The sequence below is a fragment of the Pseudophryne corroboree genome, chromosome 5, assembly GCF_028390025.1.
Source record: "Pseudophryne corroboree isolate aPseCor3 chromosome 5, aPseCor3.hap2, whole genome shotgun sequence".
Taxonomy (NCBI): Eukaryota; Metazoa; Chordata; class Amphibia; order Anura; family Myobatrachidae; genus Pseudophryne; species Pseudophryne corroboree.
Window position 1 is genome coordinate 140254087 of NC_086448.1, and position 22810 is coordinate 140276896.

Sequence of the window (22810 nt, forward strand, 5' to 3'; positions counted from 1 at the left end):
CCCATGGTCCTTACGGAGTTCCCAGCATCCACTATGGACTACGAGAAATAGAATTACCGGTGAGTAAATTCTTATTATTTATAAGAATAGTCACCCGTCTAGGCAAACTGCCAAGTACCTTGGATGAGCTCAAAAGGTAACATTATTATTATTATTATTATTATTATTATTATATTTCAGTTATAATTGAAACACTGTTTGAAGTTGGATATTCAGTATCAATTATTTATTCAAACACAGTGAATATAGCATACACAAAAAAGACGCTCAGGTATTTTTTATTATTTTTTCTTCTTTATTACTCAGTTTTGTCTAACTTTTACACTTTCCATATATGTTTTTTAATATTTCGCGTAAAGTTTATCCTCAACAATTGTGATAATTAATAGACCTTAACTATTTTACTCCCTGAGCTTCTAAAAGAAAGTATAGAATTAGGTTTTTTATTTTACAGTGAGACCTGCTGGCAACAGGCTCACTGCAGCGAGGGACTAAGGGGAGAAGAAGCGAACCTACCTGCCTGCAGCTAGCTTGGGCTTCTTAGGCTACTGGACACCATTAGCTCCAGAGGGATCGACCGCATGGAACTGGCCTTGGTGTTCGGTCCCGGAGCCACGCCGCCGTCCCCCTTACAGAGCCAGAAGCAAGAAGAGGTCCGGAAAATCGGCGGCAGAAGACATCAGTCTTCACCAAGGTAGCGCACAGCAATGCAGCTGTGTGCTATTGCTCCTCATACACACTTCACACTCCGGTCACTGAGGGTGCAGGGCGCTAGGGGGGGGCAGCAATAAAAACACCTTGGCTGGCAAAAATATCACAATATATAGCCCCAGAGGCTATATATGTGATAATTACCCCTGCCAGAATCCATAAAATAGCGGGAGAAAAGTCAGCGAAAAAGGGGCGGAGCTATCTCCCTCAGCATACTGGCGCCATTTCTCCCTCACAGCTCCGCTGGAATGAAGCTCCCTGGCTCTCCCCTGCAGTCTACACTACAGAAAAAGGGTAAAAAAGAGAGGGGGGGGCACTAAATTTAGGCGCAGTATATATAACAGCAGCTATAGGGGACATAATTCAGTTAGTCCCTGCATTATATAGTGCTCTGGTGTGTGCTGGCATACTCTCACTCTGTCTCCCCAAAGGAAATTTGTGGGTCCTGTCCTCTGTTAGAGCATTCCCTGTGTGTGTGCAGTGTGTCGGTACGGCTGTGTCGACATGTTTGATGAGGATAATGATGTGGAGGCGGAGCAGATGCCTATAGAAGGGATGTCACCCCCTGCGGGGCAGACACCTGAGTGGATGGACTTATGGAAGGAATTGCGTGCACGTGTCGACTCCTTACACAAAAAATTTGACGACATGCCAAATGCGGGACAGCCGGCTTCTCAGCTCGTGCCTGTCCAGGCGTCTCAAAGGCCATCGGGGGCTCTAAAACGCCCGCTACCTCAGATGGCAGACGCGGATGTCGACACGGATACTGACACCAGTGTCGACTATGATGAGTCTAGTCTGATGTCCACTAAGGCCATTCGTTGCATGATTGAGGCAATGATAGAGATGTTACAAATTTCTGATATAAACCCAGGTACCACTAAAAAGGGTATTATGTTTGGGGAGAAAAAACTACCCGTAGTTTTTCCCCCATCAGAAGAATTAAATTAAGTGTGTGAAGAAGCGTGTGCCTTCCCTGATAAAAGATTGGTAATCTCTAAGTAGTTACTAATGGCGTTCCCTTTCCCGCCAGAGGATAGGTCACGTTGGGAGACACCCCCTTCAGTGGATAAAGCGCTCACACGTTTGTCTAAAAAGGTAGCACTACCGTCTCCGGATACGGCCGCCCTCAAGAAACCTGCTGATAGAAAGCAGGAGGCGATCCTGAAGTCTGTATATACACACTCAGGCATTATACTTAGACCGGCTATTGCATCAGCATGGATGCGCAGTGCTGCCGCTGCGTGGTCAGATTCCCTGTCAGAAAATATTGACACCCTAGACAGGGACACTATTCTGCTAACCATAAAGCATATAAAAGACTCAGTCTTATACATGAGAGATGCACAGAGGGAGATCTGCCGGCTGGCATCTAAAATAAGTGCATTGTCCATTTCTGCTAGGAGAGGCTTATGGACTCGCCAGTGGACAGGGGATGCAGATTCTAAAAGGCACATGGAAGTTTTGCCTTATACGGGTGAGGAGTTATTTGGGGATGGTCTCTCGGACCTAGTTTCCACAGCAACGGCTGGGAAGTCAGCATTTTTACCCCATGTTCCCTCACAGCCTAAAAAGGCGCCGTTTTATCAGGTACAGTCCTTTCGGACTCAGAAAAACAGGCGAAGAAAAGGCGGGTCCTTTCTGTCCAGAGGCAGAGGTAGGGGAAAAAGGCTGCAACAAACAGCAGGTTCCCAGGAGCAAAAGTCCTCCCCCGCTTCTTCCAAGTCCGCCGCATGACGGTGGGGCTCCACAGGCGGAGCCAGGTACGGTGGGGGGCCGCCTCGAAAATTTCAGCGATCAGTGGGCTCGCTCACAACTGGATCCCTGGATCCTGCACCTAGTATCTCAAGGGTACAAACTGGAATTCGAGGCATCTCCACCCCACCGGTTCCTAAAATCTGCCTTGCCGATTACTCCCTCAGACAGGGAGGCTGTGCTAGCGGCAATTCACGAGCTGTATTCCCAGCAGGTGATAATCAAGGTGCCCCTACTTCAACAAGGACGGGGTTACTATTCCACACTATTTGTGGTACCGAAACCGGACGGTTCGGTGAGACCCATTTTAAATTTGAAATCCTTGAACACATACATAAAAAAATTCAAGTTCAAAATGGAATCGCTCAGGGCGGTTATTGCAAGCCTGGACGAGGGGGATTACATGGTATCCCTGGACATCAAGGATGCTTACCTGCATGTCCCCATTTACCATCCTCACCAGGAGTACCTCAGATTTGTGGTACAGGATTGCTATTACCAATTCCAGACGCTGCCGTTTGGACTGTCCACGGCACCGAGGGTGTTTACCAAGGTAATGGCGGAAATGATGATACTCCTTCGAAAAAAGGGAGTTTTAATTATCCCGTACTTGGACGATCTCCTAATAAAGGCGAGGTCCAAGGAGCAGTTGTTGGTGGGAGTAGCACTATCTCAGGAGGTGCTACACCAGCACGGTTGGATTCTGAATATTCCAAAATCACAGCTGGTTCCGACGACACATCTACTGTTCCTGGGTATGATTCTGGATACAGTCCAGAAAAAAGTGTTTCTCCCGGCGGATAAAGCCAAGGAGCTGTCATCTCTAGTCAGAGACCTTCTGAAACCAAAACAGGTATCGGTGCATCACTGCACGCGGGTCCTGGGAAAGATGGTGGCTTCTTACGAAGCAATTCCTTTCGGCAGGTTCCATGCCAGAATCTTTCAGTGGGACCTGTTGGACCAATGGTCCGGATCGCATCTTCAGATGCATCGCCTAATAACCCTGTCTCCAAGAACCAGGGTGTCTCTGTTGTGGTGGCTGCAGAGTGCTCATCTTCTAGAGGGCCGCAGACTCGGCATACAGGACTGGGTCCTGGTGACCACGGATGCCAGCCTTCGAGGCTGGGGGGCAGTCTCACACAGGGAAGAAACTTCCAAGGACTATGGTCGAGTCAGGAGACTTCCCTACACATAAATATTCTGGAACTAAGGGCCATTTACAATGCCCTAAGTCAGGCAAAATCCCTGCTTCTACACCAGCCGGTACTGATCCAGTCAGACAACATCACGGCAGTCACCCATTTAAATCGACAGGGCGGCACAAGAAGCAGGATGGCAATGGCAGAAGCCACAAGGATTCTCCGATGGGCGGAAAATCACGTACTAGTACTGTCAGCAGTGTTCATTCCGGGAGTGGACAATTGGGAAGCAGACTTTCTCAGCAGGCATGACCTCCACCCGGGAGAGTGGGGACTTCATCCAGAAGTCTTCACGTTGATTGTAAATCGATGGGAACGGCCACAGGTGGACATGATGGCGTCCCGCCTAAACAAAAAACTAGAGAGATATTGCGCCAGGTCAAGGGACCCTCAGGCGATAGCTGTGGACGCTCTAGTGACACCGTGGGTGTACCAGTCAGTTTATGTGTTCCCTCCTCTGCCTCTCATACCAAGGGTACTGAGAATAATAAGAAAACGAGGAGTAAGAACAATACTCGTGGTTCCGGATTGGCCAAGACGAGCGTGGTACCCGGAACTTCAAGAGATGATCTCAGAGGACCCATGGCCTCTGCCGCTCAGACAGGACCTGCTACAGCAGGGGCCCTGTCTGTTCCAAGACTTACCGCGGCTGCATTTGACGGCATGGAGGTTGAACGCCGGATCCTGAAGGAAAAGGGCATTCCGGAGGAAGTCATTCCTACGCTGATTAAAGCCAGGAAAGATGTAACTGCAAAGCATTATCACCGCATATGGCGAAAATATGTTGCTTGGTGTGAGGCCAAAAAGGCCCCAACAGAGGAATTTCAACTAGGTCGATTTCTGCACTTCCTACAAGCAGGAGTGACTATGGGCCTGAAATTAGGCTCTATTAAGGTACAGATCTCGGTTCTGTTGATTTTCTTCCAGAAAGAACTAGCTTCACTACCTGAAGTTCAGACGTTTGTGAAAGGAGTGCTGCACATTCAGCCCCCGTTTGTGCCTCCAGTGGCACCTTGGGATCTCAACGTGGTGTTGAGTTTCTTAAAATCACATTGGTTTGAGCCACTTAAAACCGTGGATCTAAAATATCTCACGTGGAAAGTGGTCATGTTATTGGCCTTGGCTTCGGTCAGGCGTGTGTCAGAATTGGCGGCTTTGTCATGTAAAAGCCCTTATCTGATTTTCCATATGGATAGGGCGGAATTGAGGACTCGTCCCCAGTTTCTCCCTAAGGTGGTATCAGCTTTTCACTTGAACCAACCTATTGTGGTGCCTGCGGCTACTAAGGACTTGGAGGATTCCAAGTTACTGGACGTAGTCAGGGCCTTGAAAATTTATGTTTCCAGGACGATTAGAGTCAGGAAAACTGACTCGCTATTTATCCTGTATGCACCCAACAAACTGGGTGCTCCTGCTTCTAAGCAGACTATTGCTCACTGGATTTGTAACACAATTCAGCTGGCGCATTCTGCGGCTGGACTGCCGCATCCTAAATCAGTAACAGCCCATTCCACAAGGAAGGTGGGCTCATCTTGGGCGGCTGCCCGAGGGGTCTCGGCTTTACAACTTTGCCGAGCTGCTACTTGGTCAGGGGCAAACACATTTGCTAAATTCTACAAATTTGATACCCTGGCTGAGGAGGACCTTGAGTTCTCTCATTCGGTGCTGCAGAGTCATCCGCACTCTCCCGCCCGTTTGGGAGCTTTGGTATAATCCCCATGGTCCTTTTGGAGTTCCCAGCATCCACTAGGACGTCAGAGAAAATAAGATTTTACTCACCGGTAAATCCATTTCTCGTAGTCCGTAGTGGATGCTGGGCGCCCATCCCAAGTGCGGATTGTCTGCAATACTTGTACATAGTTATTGTTAACTAAAGGGTTATTGTTGAGCCATCTATTGAGAGGCTCAGTTGTTTTCATACTGTTAGACTGGGTATAGTATCACGAGTTATACGGTGTGATTGGTGTGGCTGGTATGAGTCTTACCCGGGATTCAAAATCCTTCCTTATTATGTCCGCTCGTCCGGGCACAGTGTCCTAACTGAGGCTTGGAGGAGGGTCATAGTGGGAGGAGCCAGTGCACACCAGGTGACCTAAAAGCTTTCTTTAGTTGTGCCCAGTCTCCTGCGGAGCTGCTATTCCCATGGTCCTTTCGGAGTTCCCAGCATCCAATACGGACTACGAGAAATAGATTTACCAGTGAGTAAAATCTTATTTTTTATGCTGTTTAGAGAAGAGTGTTCTGTTAAAAAAACGGGGGATAAAAAGTTTGAAACCCGAGGTGGACGCTGCCATTGCTATATTTCCTTTATACCTTTTTATCACACAGAGGAGCGTTGGATGTGTTTTGATGCCATTATGACTACATTTGAGCAAGGGCCACTGCTCAGAATTGGGAAAATTTCTCTTGGGCTATAAGGTTTGCCCCCCTATTACCGGTGTTGTTCTATTCAAACTATACGGCACTTCCTGAAGACGCTACTATGAAAAAGTGAAGTAAGATATCTGTGACCATATCATTACCGACACTGGTCCTTGTCAGAGCGTAATGACCCTGCCATAAAACTCCAGGCCTTGACTCAGAAACTCTCAGACTTTGCAGGCAAAGTGGACTCAGACCTCTTTACATCTGACCTCATCGTGGAAGCCATAAACTTTGAAGACTTTATCTGCCTTCTACAACAGGTCAGCTTTCTGGGTCTGGATTCAAAGGACAGAGAGTTTTTCAATTGCTGTTTGTTTGGTGGAAAATGCCTTGTCAGCATGCAAAGGGGCCCTTGCCATTTATGGTAACATCGGAGTGTCCTCAGCTATCTCTGCAACCATTTTGCCAATGGAAATTGGCACCAGAGGCAGAAGGAGTCAAAGCATTGTTGCATGGTTCTAAATCCCTGTAAGTACCAATCCTGGGGAAGCCCCTTTAGCTACTCTACGCTTACCTGCATGACAGGATTTTAAATTCTGTATCAGCTGAATGGCATATGTGGTTTCCAGAGTCCAGCACTGCCTAGCCATTAATTAGTCCTGAGCCTCTGAAACTGATCTGCTCTTCCTGAAGACCAGGAAACAAAAGCTCCAGCTGCCCGAGGCAAGACTGTTCCATTTTAGAGGTGTAGACTACAGCTGCTCTTAATCTAGGCATGCCTGTGATTTAAGTTCTTGTGCAAATTGAGAGAAAAGTAGTTAAAGGCATAGAAAACTTGGGATATGACAATACACTGGTTGGTTCCACAGGGCTTACTTCCACCAGAGAAAGTCTCTCAGCACTGCACTATTGGTTTGAACCTTGGGGACATCTAGTACTATCCAGCTAAGGTAGTTTCCGTAACCATAAAGGGAAAGCCTTCTACTTGGGATCTCCAACTTGGTTTCCAGGTTACTATTCCTCCTTCACTCCTCCACAAATGTGTCCGTCTTTATAAAAGTGATGTGAGTGGTCAAGTCCATGGCCCTTTTAAACTTGCATTATTACGCAGTTCAAAAAGTCAAAGGTAATCATGAAAGTACACGGGTTGTATGTTCGCTCAAAATGTCCCGTGCATATTTAATCTAACTAAAACCTTGTATAAGTCCTGTTCTCTTAGTACATAAAAAGTTCGTAAATAATTTATTAAAATGGTAAATAACACTTCTAAACCAACTCAATAATTAGTAAGGTTTAAACATATATTCATCCATCTTATAAGTTGTATATTCAAAATAATGAGAGTTATGCTTAGCATAACAATATCGCATCCATAGGGGTGTATTCAATTCCTTTCTGATCTTTTCCGACGGAAAAAATCCGACAGGTCAGTATTCAATGCTGCGGCCAAACCCGACAGGTTTGGCCCGTTCCCGACAATGCCAATCCAACTTTATTTAAAGTCGGATTGACAATGTCGTAAATAGGGCTAAAACCTGTAGGGTTTGGCTGCGCTACCGACAGAACACATGGATTCCGTCAATCCAATTGTTTTCCGACAAGTCGGGAATTCCCAACTTGTCAGTAAAAAAACAGCAAGCAGGACTTCCAGGGACGGCGCCGATGCGTGCAGCAGCAGCAGTGTGAGCTCCGTGTGCCGCCCCAGCCCTCGCTAGCCCGCACACTGTGCATAGCACAACACCCCGCTCCCGGACCACTCACCTGCCTGTGGGAACACTGCTAGCCCCTGATGGAGCGCTTCCTGGCCACCCCAGAAGTGGCAAAGCCCCTTAAACAGCATCCTGCAAAAACAAAGGGGGAATCCAAGATGGCCGCCGGACAGCAGTCACAGTCTCAGCAGCAGCAAGTGCACACAGACCGTGAGTTACATTCCTCCTTTGACTCCTCTGCTGCCACAGCTCTCCCTGTGCATACTGCCCCCTCTACACAGAAGTCTCATAAGATTATGCAGCAGGCTGAGGGCCCAATTACATATTCGGATATGGTAAAGGCAATTCAGGACTCCATTAACGCTATCATGGAATCTCATGTTGCCAAAGTTACACAAGCAGTGCATGACATCAAGTCACAGTTCAAACAGCTTTCCAAGCGGGTGCAGGCTAATGAACAGCATCTTGGGTAGACATTTCATGACGTTGCTGATTTAAAGGAGCAGTGCGCTTTTCTTCAAAAATCTCATTACCAACGTCTTAATAAAGTCGACGACCTCGAGAACAGATCCCTACGAAATAATCTGAGAATTGTTGGGCTGCCCGAGGCTCTTAAAGGGCCAGCACTCTTTTCATTTATACAGGACACACTGCCCGATTTGCTGGATATTCAAGATTCCTGCGCTGGTATGATTGTAGAGAGGGCCCATCGCATTGGCCCTGCAAGGCCTACACAAGATACCCGACCCCGGGCTGTTATTTTCCGCTGTCTTAATTATATTCACAAATACACTATTTGGTCTGTGTCTCGTCGCAAGCGGAATTTACAATGGAATGACGTGCGGATTTATATTTTTCAGGACTATTCTGCAGAGGTGGCTAGGGCGAGACGTGAATTCCCCTAACTTTGTTCCCGCCTGGCCAAAACAAACAGAAAATTCACTCTCATATACCCGGCTCGGATGCGCCTGTTCAAAGGATCCTCATTTACGGACACCGTAGCTGATGCTGAATCCTATTTGTTGGAAGAGGAGAATGGCCGTTCTTCACCGAACCTGCCCTCAACAGACTTGGCTCCTGACTGCTAACAGCAGCTATAAAATCTCTTAGTATGGTTATTTCCTCCTTCACTGGTGATTATTTTACTGCTCTGTTATATTTGTTTGTGCTATAGCTGATAATCGCTAGGAATTATTGAAATTGTTGCTGTGAGGTGACACCTTTCTTACTGGCATGGGTGCCATGTTGGGTACTATATTGCCAATAGTCTCAGTTAATGTGATTTTCTTTTTTTCCTTTAAGGTGCCTTCTCCCTAATGTTCTTCACATGTTTTCCGAGTTCATATTTTGTTTGTTCTATGTATAAGCTATGCTTATTGTTTTTAAGTTCCAGGGCTGGGGCAAGCCTGGAGTTCTTACCTGGTTATCTGTTTGGCGAACTATAGGCTAATTTATGTTCTCTTTGTACCTGAAGTATATTTTTGATGTTAGTTTTTTGATCCATTCTTTTCTGGATCCTCCGCTCTGCTTTCCCCCACTTTTTCTACCCATTGTTCTCTCCTCTCTGTGTCTTGTCCTGTCTGTTTTCTATGTCCATTATAGCAATGTATTTTGTAGATATGACAATACCGGTTTTATGTGTTGCCATGAGTCATACCTTTCTTTAGCTGTTAGATGGCCAGTTTAAAATTCTGCACATATAATGTTGGTGGCTTCCACTCCCCCATAAAGAGGAAGAAAATCTTACTTTATTTGTCTAAACTGCATGTAGACGTGGCATTCCTCCAAGAATCTCATCTTCTCCCCCCGGAGATTGACAAGCTTAACTGCCTGGGCTGGAAGGTGTTGGCGTCTGCTCCATTTACCGCTAAGGCCCGTGGGGTACTCATTTTGGTTAGACGCTCTGTTCAAGTAGGCCTTCACTCCTCCCAGTCAGATACTGAAGGCAGGTCTCTCATTGTGGACGCCACTCTCTGTTAGGGTCTCCTGCCCTGTGCTGCCACGTCGTCATGGCAACCGGGAGACAAGTGCTAGTGGAGTAACCTGAGCGCAGCTGATACTCCGGTTCGGGTCGTTTGCTGTGCAGTGGTTATAGGCTCTGTGCACGGCAGGGGATCCGGTGCTGGTTTTTGTGCTCACAGTCTGTGAGGTCTGAGTGGGGCGTGGACAGCACCTGCTTTATAAGGCCTCTTTTCAGGGTAAGCAGATGCTGCTGAATCTTTGTTGGTTAGTCAGTTCATGAAAGTTAGCCAGTACTGTGTAGCTTTGTATTTGTTTGTTGCTTACTGCAAATAGGCCTGGGGATTTGGTATTACACTCTGCCAATCCAGACCTAGCAGTAAGACTGGAGTCAGTCGTTTGGCTTGCTGAGGTTCTGTTACTACTCTGTGAACTTAGCAAGTTTGCGGCTGTATTCTAAGACTTGCCTGTCTAATCCTGTCTCACTGTGCTAGGTGTAAGGGGTCAGTTTAGTGGCAGTAAGCTAAAACCTGTGCACTGCAAGTGAGAATTAGGATTGTGGAGATTCTCCTTGTGTCTATCATTCCATCTCTGACCAAGGAGTTTACTGCCACACCCGTTGGTAACCCTTTAGGGTTTTGCTGTTGCCCTTAGCAACAGCATTTCGGGTTCTCTACGTATTAAAACACAACATCTTGCTTTTCCATCTGAGCAGTTCTAATACAAGGGAGATACCCAGTTCCTTAGCCTCTGGGCTTCTCTGTTCACTTTGTGTGTATTTTGTTACCCTATCACCTTCTGTGTACATTATGTCATATTCCCCAGTTTGTCTGTGAGTCCATCTGTTTTGCATAACAGTTCAAACACCAGTACATTCCTGCAGACACTGGAGTGCATAACAGTTCTGACACCAGTACTTTCCTGCAGGCACTGGTGTGCATAACATATTCAGCAGCCTAATACTCCTGTTGAAATTTTGTGGGAATATGGAGCATACCCCTCAAAATACGTTGCAACAGGTGGTCGATCAGGTGCAGGTCCTGACTCGACAATTTAATGATTTGTCCATTAAAATGCACACCTCCCAGGCTGCTGGCGGAGCTCCCGCAGCAGCAGCACCTGCAGGGGTTAAGGAGCCGAAAGTAAATCTCCCGGATCGTTTTTCTGGAGATCGCTCGCAGTTCTTTTGTTTCAAGGAGAGCTGCAAGCTATACTTCCGGCTTAGGCCTCAGTCTTCTGGGTCGGAGATTCAGCGGGTGGGCATAGTGATTTCCTTGCTACAAGGAGACCCACAGGTCTGGGCATATGGGTTGCAGCCTGACTGTCCGTCGCTTAAAAGTGTTGATGCTTTTTTTACGGCACTGGGCATGTTGTATGATGACCCTGACAAGACGGCCTCAGCCGAGGCTCAGATTTCGATCCTTAAGCAAGGGCGAAGGCCAGTTGAGGTTTACTGTACGGAGTTTCGGAGGTTGGCCCATGATACCCAGTGGAATGACCCAGCCCTGAGACACCAGTACCGAAGAGGTCTTTCTAACCAGATAAAGGACCAACTGGTACAATATCCCTTGCCTGATAGCTTGGATCAGCTCATGCAGTTATCCATCCGGGTGGATAGACGGCTGAGAGAGCGTAGGCTTGAAAGGGAGACTGAGATTTCCTTCCTTCCCAAGGGAACCTCAGACTCTGAGGAATTTTCTGAGGAGCCTATGCAGATTGGGGCTACCCGCCTCTCGTCGCGTGAGAAGACGCGGAGGAGACAGCAGGGGTTGTGTTTGTACTGTGGGAATAAAGGTCATGTGGTAGTATCATGCCCAGAAAAGCCGGAAAACTTCAGGGCCTGAGGGTGATGGGAAATATCCTGTCAGGCCAGAAGTCAGAATTTCCCAAGAAGACTTTTATCATTCCGGTGACCTTGAAGATCCTCGGTAAAACTGTCAAGACTGAGGCCTTTGTGGACAGTGGGGCCGACGGGGTTTTTATGGACCACCAATTCGCCCTGAAACACTCTGTTCTCTTAGTACCCTTGGCATCGGAAATTGAGATTTGTGGGTTAAACGGGGAACCATTATCCCAAGGTAAAATTACCTCTTGCACTAGCCAGATTTCTTTGTTTATTGGAGCCACACACTCTGAAAAATTGTCCTTTTATGTGACTGTCTGTACTTTTGCCCCATTGGTGTTGGGGTTACCCTGGTTAAGGGCCCACAATCCTCAATTTGACTGGGTCTCTGGGGAGATTCTTAGTTGGGGTACTGATTGTTTCAGGAGTTGCTTGAGCCTTCCAGTCAGGCTTTCGCAGCTAAATTTGCCAGGATTGCCAGGGTGTTATGCAGATTTTGCGGACGTGTTCTCCAAAAAAGTTGCAGAGGTACTACCTCCCCATCGCCCCTATGACTGTGCCATTGATTTGTTGCCAAATGCTAAGCTTCCCAAGAGCAGGTTGTACTCCCTGTCACGTCCTGAGACTCAGGCTATGGCAGAGTACATTCAGGAGAACTTGGCTAAGGGATTTATCAGACCTTCACAGTCTCCAGTTGGGTCGGGGTTCTTCTTCGTGGGTAAAAAGGACGGTTCGTTGCGACCCTGCATCGACTTCAGGGAATTGAACCGTATCACGATTAAAAACTCATACCCACTGCCTCTCATTTCGGTCTTGTTTGACCAGCTTCGTACTGCCACCATTTTTTCTAAGATTGACGTACGCGGTGCGTACAATCTAATCCGAATAAGAGAGGGGGATGAATGGAAGACTGACTTTAATACCCACTCAGGGCATTATGAATATTTGGTGATGCCTTTTGGGCTCTGTAATGCCCCGGCAGTCTTCCAGGATTTCATGAATGATGTGCTCAGGGAATATTTGGATAGATTCTTAGTTGTATACTTAGATGACATCCTAATCTTCTCCCATTCCCTGGAGGAACATCGGAAGCATGTACGCTTAGTCCTCCAGAAACTCAGAGACCACCGGCTTGGGGCGAAGCTGGAGAAGTGCGAATTTGAAGTTCAGCAAATCGCATTTCTAGGATATATTATCTCCCCAGAAGGTTTCCAAATGGAGGGTTCCAAGGTACAGGCAGTCCTGGATTGGGTGCAGCCCACTAGTTTGAAGGCGCTTCAGCGTTTCCTGGGCTTTGCGAATTTTTATAGACGATTTATCGCTGGATTTTCGTCTATAGTGGCGCCCTTGGTGGCACTCACTAAGAAAGGGGCGGATGTTGCTCACTGGTCTTGTGAGGTTAAAGCGGCTTTTGCCCGTCTCAAAAGGGCATTTGTTTCGGCCAAGGTGCTGCGACACCCAGATCCAGAGTGTCCTTTTGTGGTGGAGGTGGATGCCTCTGAGATGGGTATTGGGGCAGTGCTTTCTCAGATGGGAGTGTCTGATAATCGCCTTCATCCCTGTGCTTACTTTTCCCGTAAATTTTCGCCTGCCGAGATGAATTATGACGTGGGTAACCAGGAATTGTTGGCTATTAAGGATGCACTCGAGGAGTGGAGACACTGGCTTGAGGGGGCTAAGTTTGTGGTCTCAATTCTCACTGACCATAAGAATCTGGCATATTTAGAGTCAGCGAAGCGTCTCAATGCCAGGCAGGCACGATGGGCTTTGTTTTTTGCTCGCTTTAATTTTTTGATAACATATCGCCCTGGGTCAAAAAACATCAAGGCTGATGCGCTCTCGCGGAGTTTTGCTCCAATCCAGGAGACCATCGAGGAGCCGTTGCCCATTGTTTCCCCATCATGTATTAAAGTGGGCATTACCCAGGACCTCTTATCATTAGTCCTTAGAGCACAGGAGCAGGCTCCTCCAGACCTTCCGGTAGGTCTTTTGTTTGTGCCTCCTAGGTTAAGACAGCGAGTGTTCCTGGAATTCCATGCCAAGAAGTCGGCAGGTCACCCGGGTATTGCCAGAACTCGGGAGTTGCTATCTAGGGCGGTGTGGTGGCCCTCGGTGGCTAAGGATGTGGATCAGTGGGTTCGGGCATGTGACATCTGTGCCCGAAATAAGACTCCTAGAGGGATTCCTGTTGGCCCATTACATCCACTCTCTATCCCATCTAAGCCATGGACCCACATTTCAATGGATTTTGTGGTGGACTTGCCCAAATCCTCATTTAGCTTGCTGGGGTTCTGTTACTACTCTGTGAACTTAGCAAGTTTGTGGCTGTATTCTAAGACTTGCCTGTCTAATCCTGTCTCACTGTGCTAGGTGTCAGGGGTCAGTTTAGTGGCAGTAAGATAAAACCTGTGCACTGCAAGTGAGAATTAGGATTGTGGAGATTCTCCTTGTGTCTATCATTCCATCTCTGACCAAGGAGTTTACTGCCACACCCGTTGGTAACCCTTTAGGGTTTTGCTGTTGTCCTTAGCAACAGCATTTCGGGTTCTCTACGTATTAAAACACAACATCTTGCTTTTCCATCTGAGCAGTTCTAATACAAGGGAGATACCCAGTTCCTTAGCCTCTGGGCTTCTCTGTTCACTTTGTGTGTATTTTGTTACCCTATCACCTTCTGTGTACATTATGTCATATTCCCCAGTTTGTCTGTGAGTCCATCTGTTTTGCATAACAGTTCAAACACCAGTACATTCCTGCAGACACTGGAGTGCATAACAGTTCTGACACCAGTACTTTCCTGCAGGCACTGGTGTGCATAACACTCTCTATGATTCTCGTTTTCTCCTGTGTAATGTCTATGCCCCCAATATTGATCCCCAACCCTTTTATCTGTCTATTGCCACTAAACTGCATCCGCACTCCCATAAACAGTTGATCCTCGCAGGTGATTTTAATACTACTGTATCCAATGCTCTTGATAGGAATACTAATCCCAGATCTAGCCGTTATACCGCCAAATATGGTTTACCATATTTAATGTCACAGCTTCATCTTGTGGATGTCTGGCGAGCTTGTCATCCAGTTGGCAGTGAATATACATGTTTATCGGCTGCTTATGGCACGTTGTCGATAATTGATTATTTGTTCATCTCGGCTTCTATGTTTACCAAGGTGCAGGATTCTGGAATTGAACCTGTGTCCTTATCTGATCATGCGGTCTGCTGGATGGCTCTTGCCACCTTCCCCAATAGAGGTCCTGTCCGACAATGGTGCTTCCCATCCTACCTGACCAATTCCATCCAATTTAGAAATATGCTGGATGCCTCATGGGCGGATTTTAAACATTGTAATGCTGCTGCAGAGGTGGATTCACCTCTCCTGTGCTGGCAAGCATCTAAATCTGTACTAAGGGGCTCTGTTATCTCCTTCACTTCCAAACATAGGAAAGACACGCAAGCTCTTTACCTTGATACTCAATCTAAGCTTACTGACGCCAACCAGGCATTTACACACTCTCCAACCATGATTACCAAAAAACTCTTCTATGAACAAAAATCTCTCTTTGATAAATTCTTAACCCAAACTGAATCTAAATTAACATTTATGTCTCAAAGTAGATTCCATAAATTTGGCAATCGATCTAGTCGACTGCTTTCGAATCTCCTGAAAGGTCAACATCCCCCGACACTTATCCGTGCTTTGACTGGGGCTGATGGCACTGTGGTACATGATTGTGGCCGGGTGTCTGAGGTTCTGCAGTCTGTTTATTCCTCATTATATTCCAAACCCTCCATTGTTTACCACCAACAACACTCTTTCTGGTCTTCCCTTACTCTTCCCTCTCTGTCTTCTGCCTCATCCCAACTTCTACTAAACCCCATTACTGAGGAGGAAGTGCTCCGCGCAATTCACTGTTAAAAACCGAGCAAGACCCCTGGGCCTGATGGTCTGACCAACGAATACTATAAAATACTGGCCTCTCAATTGGTCAAACCCCTTTGCACGCTTTTTAATTTGCTGTTGACCGGGACCCCACCTCCACTTTACTTTAATGCTGCGATTCTGAAAATTCTCCATAAACCGGGGAGAGACCCGCTGCTTCCAAGTTCATATAGACCTATATCCTTATTGAATACGGATTACAAATTATATACCAAAATCTTGGCGGAACGGGTAAAGCTTCTCTTGCCCTCTCTGATCCAGGAGGACCAGACGGGGTTTATCTGGGGTCGTCATTCTATGGTGTATGTGCGTAAGATATTGGCTGTCATGCAGTGGTTGGAGACTTCAGGAAGCCAGGAGCCCTATGCCCTTTTATCCCTCGATGCTGAGAAGGCTTTTGACCTGGTCACATGGGATCACCTCTTTGACACCATGTACAGGTTTGGGTTCCCGGATGCTTTTACCCATGCAGTACGCCTTTTATATCATGACTCTTCCTTCCAAATTCTCTCTAATAATTATCTTTCTTCTCCCATTCCTCTTCATAGAGGGACCAGGCAAGGCTGTCCCCTCTCACCCCTTCTATTTGCTATAGCTATAGAGCCCCTGGCCACTGCACATATCGCTAGAATACACTGGTATCGTCGTCGGATCGACTGAAGTGAAACTCAGTCTATTTGCCGATGACATGCTCTTATTTATCTCTAATCCCCAATCTTCCGCCCCTGCTATAAAACATACTATAGACCATTTTAGTTCCTTCTCGGGATTTCGGGTGAATTATGACAAATCACGCCTCCTCCGTTTGGGCTCTGGCCACTCCTCAAACCTCCTATCTCCCACACTGACACAATTTACAATTTGCCGCTCACCACTTAAATACTTAGGCATTTGGATCCACCTAATCTAGACGCCCTTTACTCTGCTAATTTTCACCAGATTTACTCCGCGGCAGAGAAAATATTGAACGGTTGGATAGACTTACCTCTATCATTATCTGGTAGGGTGGTAGTTGTTAAGAGCTTTGTTTTTCCCAAATTGTCCTATGTCCTCCAAATGCTTCCCGTGCAACTTTCTAAGTCAGATATCCAACGATTTGAGTCTCTGTTTACAAGATTTATTTGGTCGAAAAATAAATCTAGGGTATCTCACTATATTTTGCGACTGCCAAAGACAGAGGGTGGTTTTGGGATGCCGGAAATTTCTGCTTTTTCGAATGCAGCTATGTTTCGATACATGGTAGTCTGGTTTTCTGGTGGTTCTGTATATACTCTCCCTAACATAGAGGAACACCTTTTACATCCTTTTTCTCCTGCTGCTCTCCTTCATGCACCTACCTCACTGATTCCTTTCCATTTGAAGTCCAATATACTTTTTCATGACACTCATAAAGCCTGGAAATCTATCAATAAACGATTACACAGGAATTTCTCTAACTCCCCTTACACTGCCTTTTGGGGCAATCCACAATTTCCTCCTGGTTTGGACAACCGTGCTTACCTGACGTGGAGAGAGAAAGGCATTTCGTCCATTCGAAATATGTTTGACCATGGGGGTGTGATATACCCTTTCTCTGCCTTGTCGGATAGGTATGGTCTACCCAACTCCCAAATTGTTATGTACCTACAATCCCGCCATTTTGCACAGTCACTACCACCTGCGATGACCCTTGATACAACCATTGACCCTCTCACCCCTCTCTTGCGTTCCAATCTAAATATAGGTTATAGGCTGCGTAATTTATATTCTATTCTTATAGACTCAGGGAAAACACCTTTGCAACATGCTGTCCACTCGTGCTGGCTGCTGGACATACCTGATTTTCTAGCTATGTCGGAACTTATGTCCACACTACCTCCCACATTTAAACATTTAAAATCTGCAGCCTTGCAGGAAACGCACCTCAAATTCTTAAATAGAGCCTACATCTCCCCGAGAACAGCATTCTTATTTCACCCTGGCCTCTACAGGTCGGTGTTTTAAATGTGGGATGACTGAGGCCACCTACTATCATAACTTCTGGGGTTGCAGGAAAATAAGAACTTTTTGTGACAAACTGATGAACCATGCTAATGATATCTTCTCAATTCGCATTAGCAAGCTCCCTACCGCATGCTTATTCTACTGCTTTTCAGATTGGGACCCGGGTTCGCATAAACAGAGGATTATACCTGCTCTGACAGTTATCCTATTGCCAAAAAGTTAATCCTTACCCATTGGTTACATAGACATTCTCCATCTATTGCAGAATTGAGAACATCTCTGCTAAACAACATATTTTACGAGCGACAGGCTCTAGTGCCTGACATAGAATCGGGGGCCCCTAGATTCTATAGGAAATGGGATATTGTTATACGAAGCTTTGATGACGCTACTCAGCTCAGAATCCAAAAAATCTTCGAACCCACTACTTGGTATATGTATAGCCAGGTTGATTGATGCTATTAAATTTGCTATGCTGGAAGTATGTTCACCTAGTAGGTACTGCCTTCTTAATGCCGTAGACAGGGCATATATGCAACCTACCAGCCTTATATAATAATTTCTCCTATAAGAGAATGATGATGTATGATGTCCTTGTTATGTCTTGTTCATCCCCCCCCCCTTCCCTTCTTCCCTCTCTCCCCCTTCTCTCCTCCTCCTTCCATTTCTCTCTCTCTTCTATGATTTATATTATTTCCAATTTTTACCTAACCATTCTTCTCTATAAACTAGAAAATTATTTTTGAAGAAGGGTTTTTATTTCTATATCTTTTGTTTTTTTACCTTTTTGTTGGTGGGCTCTCAGATATCATGTGGCTATGAGGTCGGATAAAGAGGTTTATAGCAAATCTTTATTATTATTAGGTTCTTTCGTGTTCTTTTAATACCAGATCTCGCATACCACGATGCTGAATGCTATTCCTGGTTGGTGGAGGTGAAATATGACCTATGGCTATCATTTGTTACCTTATTCTACATGTTGTATATGTAACTTTGCGTGTTTTCTCCCACCTGCCAGGCTACTTTTGTATGACTTTACTTTTGAGGGGAGTGGGGAATGGAGGGGTCTGCACAGGATCTCTCAATGTGAAAACTAAATGATTGATTAGGCATAGGGTAACCCTATGAATAATTCTGTGTAACCAACGTATGGCCGTGTTTATGAATAATTTCGGGCCGGCACTAGGTTGGTGGTGCTCCCAGAGGTAGTTCAGTAAACTGATACAGAGGGATTTTATGGTTCCTGTGTAGTACAGGAGCCAAAAGAGAAAGAAAGACTACACGTCTTTCCTGGGGCACTCTTATATATTAATTTGTGTAATATTGTAATGTTAAAAAATAACTTTTATTGGAATTCCTCTTAAAATGTAGAGGCTCTGAGGCAAACAAATATATAATTGTAAGTAAGAAAAAGGATGGAGTAGCTATATCTCGATTCAGGGATGATCCAAACGATTTCGTTCGAGTTGACTGTGTAAGAAGATACAGATCAACAAAGAAATTTTTTTGTACATATAGATAGTCTGCTCCGTTTAAGCAAAATATGTGTTCACATATGTGTCTCTCTAATAATGATGGTACAGTGGTTCTGAAATAAGTATAATTTGTTGGATATGATTTCAGAACGAGTTGTGAGTGTAGTCATATGAAATCACTCACACTGGGCTCACCATGATCAATATAGTTAGAGATAAAGTTTACTGGGTTTTAGTTAATATTGACTGGTACCTGGGCTCCAGGTCTGTTTGCTAGTGGCAGGATGAAAATACCTGCAGTGCCAGGTATTCTCTGGTGGTCTCCCAACCAAATACTGACCTGGCCCACAGTGCTTGGCTTCCAAGATCAGACGAGGTTGGGCATACTCAGTGTGGTATGACCGCAGGTAATATGTCCTGCTAGAAGTTGCCCAGAGTAAGGTAAGGTGTCTGGTCAATATATCGGGAACTCTTTTAGTCCGGATATTCTGGACTCCAATGGGTTTGGAGTACAGTAGGGTGAGTAAACGGTGTGGGTGAGGACTATTAATATTAGTCCTGGGTCCCGGTTTCTTATAGTCTGTGTATCATAGACTCTGAAAAATTCAGAGTATAATGAGGTAAGTGAATGGGGTGGGGGAGGACTATCCAAATTGGTCCTGAATCCCAGTTCAATTTGCTATAGGATAGGATGCCGTCCCAAACGCTAATTATTGCACTGAGTAATTTTACGGTTGCCAGAATAACACAAAATGATGAAATACTAGGTTCCTGATCAGTCATAAATTCTCATAAGGGTATGACAGTCTAGGTGCAATAATAATAGATATAAAGCCTTTCCTGAGTATTTTGTTGCAAAAGATATTTGCGGTTGCCGGAATATCAACAAAAATGTGTATATTGAAATAATAGGTGAAGGCTTCAAAAGACTGCAGTATAATCCTACTGTTTGGTGGAGGGGTCAAAACCCCCCTTGTTGTAGTTGAAGAAGGGAGCAGTCACTCTGGATCCAGGGTAGATGGTGAGTGCTGTGGAGAGACACACACGCGCCGGTGTCCGCGGTCCGCCGACCGGAAGTTCGGAAACCGGAAACGGAAGTGACGCGACGTACGTTTCGCTCTTGGAGCTTGTTCACAATTGCCTGCTCTCTGGTCCTCCGTTAATGGCTTATAAGGACCAAATGGGTCCTGTTAATTGATGATCTAATTGCTGAGTTGTTGAATTAAAGTGCTCAGAAGACGCTGGATAGTAATGACAGATAACAGAGTAGGAAAAAAGGTCTCAGTGCATTTTGTGAGAGAATATAAAACAGTATGCTAACTCCACAAACTAGAGAAATGGTTGTGTAAACAAAATATCCATTAATTGGGTTTGATTGTAAGTTCAATTAGGAGTAATTAAGCTTTTATAAGGTTGCAGGAGACTTGTATTGGTGGGAAAAACAACTGTTATATGGGGGAGGACTGTTAAGATTAGTCCTACGTCCCGATTTGATGTTGAAAAATATATAATCTGCAAAAAAAAAGGGGGGGATAGTAAGCAGAGTGTACTTATCTTTAATTAGGCTTAAATTCTAGTACAATTAAGAGTAATTAAGCTTTCTTGGGGTTGCAGGAGGCATGATTATGATAGGAGGAGACTGTTTGAACTTGGAGAATGCGTTAATGGGTGACAATTGAGTGGTGTAACCATGAATGTGGTTGTGGATGAGTGTAGGAATTGGTTGAATTGGGGTGGGTGACGATGTGGAAAGTGTGGGTGTTGTGTTGATTGAATATAGAGGGTGGGTGAAGGTAATAGATAGGGGGTGGAGAGCATTATTGGAGAAATAAAAAAGGAAAAAGTTTGGTGTCGCTGTGTCTCATGCCAATGGGCTAGGTAGGTAAATGTAATGTAACGGTGAAAGGTGCTGAATGATGGTAAATATGAAGTGAAGGTGGGTGTGCTGCAGGGGAGGAAAAGGGGGGGGGGAAGGGAGAAGGGGGGGAAAGGGAAAAGGGGGAAGAGGGGAAAGGGAAAAGGAAAAAAGGGGGGGGGCCCAGGGGGGCGGTGAAAAGGGGGGGGGGGAAAGGGGGGGGGGGAGGACGAAGAAGGGGGGGGGGTTTGGGGTTGAGGGGGGGGTTGTTGGGGATGGTGGGTGGAAAAGGGGGGTGATGTGGTGAGGGCGGGATAGGGATGCAGGCTGAAAGTGGGATTGGTAGAGTGGTAAGTGTGGGGGTGGGGGAATGGGTGGAGGAGGGGGAAAGGAGGTGGATGAAGGCGTAGGTGGTAGGATGATGTTCAGAATGGGATGAAGATAGTAGATGATCCGAAAAGACTAATAAGTTCACAGGAAAACATTGTAATTAATGTACTCGTTGAGTCCATAGGGAGCCACAGTATTAAGACGAAAAGTCCATTCACTTTCTTTTTTCAGAAGAGTAGTCATGATGTCTCCTCCTCTGATTCCCATTTTAACTTGTTCAAGGCCACAGATTTTGAGGTCCTGCGGAGAGCATGCATGTTGTTGTAGAAAGTGTCTGGATACTGACGTTAATTGTTTCATCCTTTGTTGGTCTTGGTTAGTGTTTCTAATGTTGCTCATGTGTTCCAGGGCTCTCTGCTTGAGCATCCGCGTGGTGATTCCTACATACTTTAAGTTGCACGGACATGATAAGCAGTAGATTACATTTGTACTTTTACAGTTAAAGTAGTTCTTGATCCTGATGATATCCCCGTATCTGTCAGGTGTTGTCTGTAAATTCACTATATGCTCACAGATTTTACAGTTTCCACAGGGGTAGCTACCTTTCACTAGTGGATCTCGTGCGGGTCTTGATAAAAAGTGGCTTTTGACCAGATGATCTCGTAAATTCGGGGAACGTCTCCAACTGAGGTCTATCTTGTTTTTGAGTTTCTCTGACAGGTCGTTGTCAGATAGTAGAATGGACCAATGTCTTTGCAAAATGGATTTAATTTCTTTCCATTCATTGCAGAAATCCCCTACAAATCGAATGGTCGTATTTGTGTTAGTAGGTTTGGAGTCCTGGAAGATTAAAGTTTCCCTTGGTGTGTGAAACCCAGTTTTTTTGGCTTTTTTGATGGATCTGTTACTGTAACCACGTTCTTTTAGTCTCATTGCCAATTCTTTACTTCGAGTGGCAAACACCTGGTCACTTGAACAATTTCTTCGTAGCCGTAAAAATTCCCCTTTGGGAATGTTGGTGATCGTGGGGGGGAAGTGAGAGCTAGTTTGATGTAGTAAAGTATTTGTGGATGTTTGTTTACGGTAAATTTCAGTAGAGAGGCAGTTACGATCATCTCTGTAAATTCTGAGGTCCAAAAAGGAAATGCTATCTGGATTGCATTCAAAGGTGAACCTGAGGTTTAAGTTGTTATTGTTCAAATGGTCTATGAAGTGATGAAGTTCCTCTGAAGTTCCACTCCAGATCAAAAAAATGTCGTCTATGTAGCGAGTCCATAAGGCGACATGTTGGATATGTTCGTCCATATTGTCAGTGAATACATGCTCCCTCTCCCACCAGCCCAGGAAGAGGTTCGCATAGGTGGGGGCGCAAGCCGCCCCCATTGCTGTGCCCCTCACCTGGGTGTAGAAGAGGTTGTTGAATGTAAAATAATTCTGGTGTAGTACAAAATGCAAGAGTCGCAGTAAGAAATGGTGGAATTCCGTCATTTCCTCCATTTTTAGAAAATACTCCACAGCTCGTATTCCGAGATCATGTCTGATACAGGTGTATAGGGCCTCCACATCTAGGCTCACCAAAAGATGCGTCTCATCAAGTTCGATGGTATTAATTTTCCGAAGGACATCAGTGGTGTCTCTGGTGTATGACGGGAGGCTTAACACATGGTCTCTCAGGTGTGTATCAA

At 45.6% G+C, this 22810-nt stretch overlaps 1 protein-coding gene and 1 pseudogene across 1 annotated transcript in view; one reads left to right on the plus strand and one right to left on the minus strand.

The window, feature by feature from the left end:
• The window catches only part of LOC134929572 (uncharacterized), a 213221-nt gene that overhangs the window by 93345 nt on the left and 97066 nt on the right, over positions 1 to 22810 (plus strand). The window lies entirely within an intron of this gene.
• Positions 19232 to 19349, minus strand: LOC134930028 (5S ribosomal RNA; annotated as a pseudogene).